The 9,219-nt window shown below is 37.0% G+C and overlaps 1 long non-coding RNA gene across 1 annotated transcript; it reads left to right on the forward strand.

Moving 5' to 3' along the window:
* The first annotated feature begins 209 nt into the window (after window positions 1–209).
* LOC131347204 (uncharacterized) lies at window positions 210–3,666 on the forward strand. The gene is made up of 3 exons (XR_009203715.1): window positions 210–345; window positions 592–694; window positions 845–3,666. It is a non-coding gene; the product is annotated as an uncharacterized LOC131347204 (long non-coding RNA).
* The last annotated feature ends 5,553 nt before the right edge of the window (window positions 3,667–9,219 follow it).

Here is a 9,219-nt window from a genome sequence, read left to right on the forward strand (position 1 = left end):
CTACATTTGATGTTACATGGTCAACATCGCATTTCTGTCATCCTCATCCAAGATTGTTTGCTGGAATGGAGACAGAGGCTCCACTGTACAGTTTAATGCTCTCTGAGCATGTGACGAGCCTCGGCCAATCAGGTGCTAGGTCACGGTGACATGGAATGTTCCTCCAATCACAGACGAGGTCACGAGACAAAGCACGGAACCAAAACATACAAACAGATGATACTCTTTCCTGGCATTCGTTTACCGTTTTCATTTTTACCTCGCTGTTTACATTTACCTCGCTTTTTACAATGGCTAGCCAAGGAACTGAATAGGAAGAGGCGGCTGCACAATCCTAAAATCGCGGTAAGTCTAAATTCTTCTAATGACATAACCCATGCTTTCATTTGGCAGAACCAGTATAAGTTTTGGAACAGCATTTTTACTTGTATTGTGTAGGAGGCAGTCCGTCTGCTACACAACTCTAAGGCAAACTGTAGGCGCTATGACCCGGAGCAAGGGTACGGATGAAAGATATGGGCTAACATGCACTCTGTTGTTTCAGAAGCAAATAAACACGTTGTTTTAACTCCGTACTTTTTGCCTCCACAGATTAAGCTCGCCATATAATGAGATGGTCACCTCATTTTAGTAGGAGCACTGTCCATAAGCCCAGAACTGTCCGATGAAGGCCTGGATAAAAATGACTTTGTTGGTAAGTAATTTTCACTGTGTTGTTGTTACTTAATTGTTATTACATTTTATTGTCACCATGTTGTTGTTCTTAATTCTGTTCTTGTTATTTATCTGTGTAGTTATGTTTGGTTGGTTGTAGTTTTTAAAAAACCCATTCATTTTTTTCTAGTTGCCTGCAAGACATACTACAAGACCGTGAGTAGAAATTTCCGGGATAGCCAGCCAGAGCTATCAAATGTGTCTGCAGCTAATAAGACCTCAGCCCAGAGTCGCCAGAGGAGGAAGAGGGTAAGACAGATTAGAATTAAATTCATTTTACTTATTGTGAGACGAAGAAGACGGTGCTGTTGATGGAGTCTCGGGGTGGATTGTGAGACCTCCATTGTTCTGCAGCCAGGAGCTCAGAAATCTGTGTGCTAAGCTGAAGGCGAGACTAGAAGCCAGTCCAAGGTGTGCAGCACTGCATCACCGGCATCTGTGAACTGGGCTGCCTTCTAACAGAACACCATCGCATACCTCTGACCCCGAGGCAGCAAAAACACATTTGATGCCAAACGTGATGCCATGAAAATAATCTCTGGCTACTTTTTGTGTATTTATTTTTCATATGTCTATTAAATAAAACTCTTCAATTTTATCTTCCTAATTCTAATATTTACTATTAGCCTTTCTGACACCTATATTGTTATAATATCTCTTTAACGATTTTTTATAGATTAATATAATAAATAAATATAAATAAAAATTATATATGTATATATATATAACAAAAGGGAAAAGATATTTCTATTTTGAAAATTGTGCTTTCATCCAGTAGGTACTGTAGAACATTCAAAGTGGTTTCACTCAAATGCTAATTCACATTTTGCACCTTGTACCTCCACACACACCTCCCTCCCCATACACCCCATGGTATGATAACGACTGTTTCTGTCACTCGCGAACAGGAACTTCCCAGGCTGTGAATTGTCGATAACTGCCAGTGATTAGAGAAGTCATCAGGCATTCACAGGGACGAAAATCTGCCTTTTCATGCAGTGTAAAAAGCCAAAATATCACTCAGGAACTGTGGTGCCAAACAATTTGGTGCTTTATAGTTTAGTTATAGTATTTTATAATTAATGTGACATTTGATTGGTAGCCAATGCAGTGTGGTTAAGATAGGAGTGATGTGTTCATATCCTCTGGTTCTAGTTAGGACTCTAGCTGCTGCATTCTGGACTAACTGGAACTTGTTTATGCTCCTACTGGAACATCCAGACAGTAAGACATTACAATAATCCAAACTAGAGGTAACAAAAGCATGAACTAATTTTTCTGCATCATGAAGTGACATCATATTTCTTATCTTAGCAATATTCCTAAGATGGAAGAAGGCTACCCGAGTGATATTATCTACATGAGCTTCAAACAAAAGACCAGAATCAATAATCACACCAAGATCTTTTACTCCTGGACAAGATGAAACCAAAAGACCATCCACCGTTACTCTGTAATCAGAAAGCTCACTTCTAGCTGCATGTGGTTCTAGTACTAGCACCTCTGTCTTGTCTGAATTAAGCAGGAGGAAGTTAGTGACCATCCAGTGTCTAATGTCCTTTACACATTCTTCTATCTTAATAAGCTGGTGTCTCTCATCTGACTTAGCTGAGACATATAGCTGTGTGTCGTCAGCATAACAGTGGAAGCTAATACCATGTTTATGAATAATTGCACCAAGGGGTAGCATATATAGGGAGAAAAGCAGTGGGCCTAAAACAGAACCTTGTGGAACACCAAACATAACCTTGGTAGGCATAGAGAAGTCACCATCTAGATCTACAAACTGATAACGGTCAGTCAAATAAGACCTGAGCTTTACTATGTTAGCGTCACTCACCGGAAGTGCTGACAAAAAAAAACAAATTGATAGAGAGAAAAAGAAACAGAGACTGTCTGTGAATAAAGCTTGAGATTTTCAAGAAAAGAAAAGTTATTTTAGAAAAAATAACTGAAGTTTTTTCCATAAGGATTAAATAAAGTAGATTAGTTATCTAGAGCTAAATTACTAATCAATTTTGGAGCATGTAAAGAAACATAACCGTTTATGCCCTTGTTCATCGCGAGCATTGAGCTGAAGTTAAGAAAGTCATTGCTGTAATTGTGGTGTAAAAGATTTGTAAAACACAGTCAATTCAGAGGAATCAGTGAGTTACAGATTTATTTTTGTGCATCTGATGTGCTGTAAAAACTATGTGCTGTATTCCTATGTGCATTAAATTGAAGTAATACGTTCATTGTATGTTAAGTATGGCCTATGCTGTAAGTAATGAACATTAATTTTGGCAAATACTGTTGACAGAGTATGTGAGGTCTCTAAGAATGTTATCCTGTGTGTACAGGCCAGTTTTGTTATATGCATTGAAGTTTGGATTTTCTGCTGTGAGTTACATACCTGGTGTGAATGCATCATGCCGCATTGAGAAACAAGGATGGCGAGCGAGTCTGAACCTTCAACTTTTTTGTTTTTTTCATTGATTCACAGTCTGTTCTGCCAACAGATTTTTCTCTTTCAACATTTTTCTGATTTTGACTGAATGGACTGCAGTAGTTTATGAACTTGATTTGAATCATTGAATGTACTGAGGTAAATGACCTTTATTGTATGCTATTGTAAGACTTTTGTTCACATTTTGTTTGTTTAGAAATATTTTTTTTCCTGACTGATCTGGTTTATAAAATATTACACATTGTCAAGATATCTTGTGACTGGTTAATTTTGCTATTGATTGTGGGTTGAAATCGTAATTTGAATTTGTTTATTTAAAACCAAATAGTTATTTAATTACAGTAAAGCAGAACTTGTCTTAAAATCGAAACCAAATTTATTCATTGACAATCAAATTTAATTAAGAGGACTAAAAGTTACAAGACACAACCAAAAATTTCATTAAGATTAAAAGGGGAATTATCGGCTAAAGTGTTTTTTTTTTTATTTATTTTTTTATTGAAGAGTACATTTCATTTATTTGGGTTTGTCATTATCCAAATTTCAAATGGAAGGTTGGTTGTTTTTCTGTTGTTGTTGACATTTCATGTGTATCTTTTCAAATGCTCATTTATTCTTCTTTGTTCCTTACATTTTAATTATCATTCACATAAATTATAAAAGTAAATAAAAAAATCTAAAACATTAATATCTGTGTGTTCCTTGTGATCCTAGAAAAGGTTGTATCATAGTTATGTTCATATCTACATATAACATTAATGAAACATATCAGTCAGGATTTAGCCCTCATCATAGCACAGAGACAGCACTGGTTAAAGTGGTAATTGACCTGTAACTTACTAATAGGTAACTACTTATCTCTAACATTTATCCCTATTGAGCAAGCTGAAGGGAACCCACCCTAACAATACATAATGTAAATAATGTTGCTTTTCTACAACAACAACCACAAGCTCTTGAGGACCTTATAGGTCAGTGTAGTTTCTGAGTTCATTATGGACTTTAAGCACTAATTCTTTCCTGCTGAAAGCTTACTGAGGCAACGAGAGTTCACCATGTGAACGTCTCCAAGTGGTTCTACCCACAGCAGTCCCCTAGGCCACAGGCTGTCTACACAGAACTATCCCCAGCAGCAGGGAGCACCACCTTTACTGAATGAATAATTTTTGCAGTGGATTTATTCAGCCTGGATTTTGTGAAGCACTGTGAAGAATTGGAGCTGGAAAAGTCCTAGTTTGTTCAGGTGAGGAGAAATACAGGGGACAGTTGGACAATGAAACTTGAATGCTGGCTAATATAATATTGGAGGATTCAGTTCTATACATTGTTACTTGAAATTTGCTTACAATTATATTTGGTCATTTTGAGGAAAATGATCTAGTATTACATTTCTGTGGCAAAAGTATGTGAACCTTTGCTTTCTCTGTATAGTGTGATCTGCTTGTGCAGCAATTACTGCATGTAAATGTTTCTGGTAACTGTTGATCAGTGCTGCACAACAGCTTTGCCTTTCTGATAGCTCAGGACATTTTGGCCCTTAATATTCTTAAGGCCACCCTGTCACCTACTTTGAAGGCGAGTCTATGGAGTTCAGCAGTGCATGCACCTTTGCGAGTGGTGATGGTCTTGGAGACAGTCACATCTTTGGTGCATTTGCCAATGTAGCTGATCACTGATTGTGTGTATTCCTCCAAGTTGGTGGAATCGCCATTGGTTGCAGCCTGCCTGAACATGTGCCAGTCAGTGCGCTCATAACAGTCCTGAAGAGCTTGAATGGCTTTTCACCAGCTTCAGAACTGGTTTAAAGCATCTGACGAGTGGGCTGTATGCTGGAATTAGCATAATTGAGATGTGGTCTGGGTTGCCGAGGTGGGTGTGGGGATCTGTGTGGTATTCTTTGGGGATGTTTGTGTAAGCAAGATCCTGCATGTTTGTGTTAATGTAAACACAAAAGCCACCACTGCAAGCTTTACCACATGGAGCAGCAGTTCTATCTGCACAAAATAAGGTGAGCCTGTCTAGCTGAATAGTGGCATCCAGAACTATAAATTCTTGCTGCATAGTCCACTGAAGTCGGATGTAGTCCAGTTTATTGTCCAAGGCGCAAATGTTGGAAGGTAGGATGGACAGGAGAGCTGGCTGGCTAGGGTTTGTTTTTAGCCGAACACAGATACCCACCCTCTTGCTGTGCTTCCACTTTCTTTTGCACCGCTTCCAACATCCCCTCTCCTGGTCCCCAGCATCGGTCGACATTAAAGACTGAAGGCCGAAATAAGCTGAGACTGCAAAGCTTCTTGAGCACATCATTATGCAGGTTGGTTTGATTGTAGTGTGTTAAATACATGATCACCACCTTCTTTGGTGTCCATGTGTTATGAAAAGTCAGGCTAAAAAATGTGAATAGCAGCATTTTGGATCCAGAGTGGCCTTTGTGTGATACTGCTGCGCTGCCATCTTCCTGCTTATGCAAATGCACTTGTTATTTTGTTATTTTAGATTGTTATATTATAATCACACTATCTTGTCAGGGACAGCTGAATCTTTGTCGCATTGTGATGCCCATTTGGTTTCTGTGTGTCCTTGAGTTTTTTGGTGTTGTTTTTCATATTTGTTGTGTTTGCTGGATGTCCTTTTCTCACTAAATCACCTTGTCTGTTTTTATCTTGCATTTAGGTCTGGAATTTTGTACAGTGGGTATATCTTGAGCCCTTCTGCTGGAGACCAGGGTTTAATCCCTATCTCCGGGGGTGTCATTGTGATACTATCTGGTGTCACTCAAATGAGGATGGGTTCCCTTTTGAGTCTGGTTCTGCTCAGGGTTCAAGAAAGAAGGAAGTTGTTTGGACATCTGTGGGAAGTTCATTCCACCACCAACAGTAGGTGCCAGAACAATCAGAACCGTCTTGATGCATATCTTCCTTGAACCCTGTGCAGAACCAGACTCAAAAGGGAACCATCCTCATTTGAGTGACACCAGATAGTATCACAATGGCACAATGCATCAAGACTGTTCCGATTGTTCTGGCACCTACTGTAGGTGGTGGAATGAACTTCCCACAGATGTCCAAGTCACTTGCAGTCTTCAACTGACATAAGAGACCTACCTCTTCCTGAAATACTTAAGCCAGCACTTTTTTTGTTTAAAAAAAAAAAATTAGACTGATGGTATTCTTAGTCCATGATCTGAACTAATATCAATGTATTTATTGATAGAGACTTTAAAAGCACTTTTGTAAGGCTCTTTGGATAAGGGCAACTGCTAAATGACAATTGTGCAATTAAAATTTATAACTTATTTCCTGATATATATTAATATGTATCTATAAAGCAGTTTTGTCTCTTTTTAAAAGTTTTACACAAATAAAAGTGAATTGAATAGCTCTAATTTTTGGATTCATAGTCATGGCTATGCTGAGCAGCAACTGTACCTCACTTTATAATGTCACATGATGGCCTGTAGCTGTTTCACGTTTTTGTTATGAGTCATGTCTTGCACTTATGTTTATCTCTTTTATACAACTGAGCAATTGAGGGCTAAGGGCCTTGCTCAAGGGCCCAGCAGGGGCAGTTTGGTGATCCTGGGATTTTAACTAACATTAGATTAACCCCTTAACCACTGAGCTACCACTTATTATTATTATTATTATTTTGCTAGTTATTTATTTTAAATTATTTTATACAAATTTAAGTTGCTTTTGTTGTGTAGGAGCTTGTTGGATGCTCATTTTTTGTTTCAGTACTATTATTGTCTAAAGGCTGCACCCATAAATTTTAGATTAGCCATTGTTTCGGGAAAGAGCAGCTGTCTTAAGAGCAGTGATTCTTGGAAAGGCTTTAAGGATTTTGCCACAGTCTGAGCAAAACATTTCAATTTGTAAAATAAAATAATATAATCATTCAACTGTTTTCACTAGGCTAAGCTAATCACAGCCTATCCTATGTCCAATCAGAACTGAATATGTGATGTGTAATAAGGATTTTCAGTTGTTTTTATGTTTTTCTGTTGTGTTTTTTACTTTGTTGTTGTGTTTTTGGATTTTCTGTTGTGTATTTAATTTAAAGGTGTTCAGTGGGGTCAGGGCTCTTCTACATCTACCTTGGCAAACCAGGTCTTCATAGATCTCACTTTGTGGACAGTGGTATTGTAATGCTTGATAGTCTACAATTTCATATTGTAGATTATTTATTTTGCCTCTTTTTTATATCTTTATCTTAAAAATATCAGAAAAAGTCAGGTTATTTTGTTAGAGGTATTTATCTTTTTGTACTTTTTTTAATAACTGATATGATTCTTACTGCACATAATCCATAAAAAGATAAATAAAATTTATTGATTTTTTTTCCTTCACAGAATGAGGGAATAATACAGCAAGTCAGTCATTACAAAAACAACATTCATAATATAATATATATCCATTCTTGAGGTGAAAATTACTGTAGAGTGACAGATTATTCATACGTCTGTGGATATTTACAGATAAATGCATTTTGTTTGAACCTGTACACTGCAAGTTCAATAGCAGGAAAAACAAGATTTAACACTTAAGGCAGGTGATGCTTCACCACTCCCAGTGACAGAAATGCTAATGTCCAAAACAATGGAAACTTTTTTACTTTGCCTTTTTTATTTAATTGGGTCAATAATAACAAAAATATATAACTTTTTTTTTAACAGACCCCAAAATGATTTAAATATAGGCCTCTACCAAGCGATTGCCCAATCAGCTTGGGTTAGGTTAAAAAAATTCATTAATGAAATATAGTGACTCTACCAAACGGTTGCACAGAACAGTAAAGGGTTAAGGGACCATACTATCTAAAATGCTGCATTCTTCCAACTACAAACTACACACCCTGACAGCTAACTATTCTTTTCTTTAGGGATTTCAGTCATTGTGGTTTACGAGTAGAACATAAGCCATTTTACTTTACAGTACTAAACTATGAAAAGGTAAAAGAATGTTTATAATCTCACTGATGTTTTTCCTTACCACTGTTGCTTCTGGCTTGTTCTCAGAATAATTCAAATGTGTAGAAGTAATAAAAAAAAAATTCAAGTTAATTATGTGTAAGACAAGACTGACAGCTTTTTAATACATTCATTTTTTCAGTGTATGCATAAGTGCATATTATGCACTTATAAGTGCGTATTATGCATTAATCACTAAAACTTTGAATATAACTCAGTGCTCATGCTAATTATTTGACTTACTGAAGATTAACACCTGCAATGTGACTGCCCATTCTGTCTTTGCATTTCTTTCTGTTCTGAAAATAATATTAAACAAGAGTTTGATATCACACCAATGTTTAACAGTTGGTGTTGCCGGAACCTTAAAACTCATTCCAGCTTCCCCCATTTGTTGATTGACAAGATGTATTGTTCTACAGTCCTCATAGTTAATCTCAAAAGATCTCATTTGTCCATTCATATTTTACACCTGTCATCATGAGAGTTGAGATTTGAGATCACCAGCAGTAACAAAAGAACCACTTATAAACAAATAGATGAAATCTGTGATCCAATTGTCAGGAAATATTTGGGGACACTCAAAAGAAAAAGATACACCTCCTCAAACCCTGAAATCAACACTAATATACAAATATAACCATTAATATTTATGCACTCATTATTATTTAGGATCCACTGAAAGTATAAAAAGTGATATTTTTAGTGGACATAAAACATAATTGATATCCTGTCCAAATGGCTGATAATTTTATGCAACAAATTCCAACATTGTTACATGTTTAGGGAGAGTTTTAAATATTACTTACAGGCAAAATGATGCATGTAGAGGAGGCAGATGCATAATCACAAGACGGTGGCGTGTACGGACGCAGAGGCCCCCTCTCTCCAACTTCAGTGTTCAATTGTGCATTTTTGAGTTCTTTTTATTCAGGTTTATGTTCGCATAGTTTGCCACCATCTCTGTCCAAAGCAAGGTACAGTCATGATTTCCTTTTGGAAATTGAAGCAAAGGAAATAAACCACATCTTGGACAACACAGTATCTGAGGAACTTCGGGCCCTCAGTATATTCCACTGGCTGTCCA

Source organism: Hemibagrus wyckioides, linkage group LG03, assembly GCF_019097595.1.
Source record: "Hemibagrus wyckioides isolate EC202008001 linkage group LG03, SWU_Hwy_1.0, whole genome shotgun sequence".
Taxonomy (NCBI): Eukaryota; Metazoa; Chordata; class Actinopteri; order Siluriformes; family Bagridae; genus Hemibagrus; species Hemibagrus wyckioides.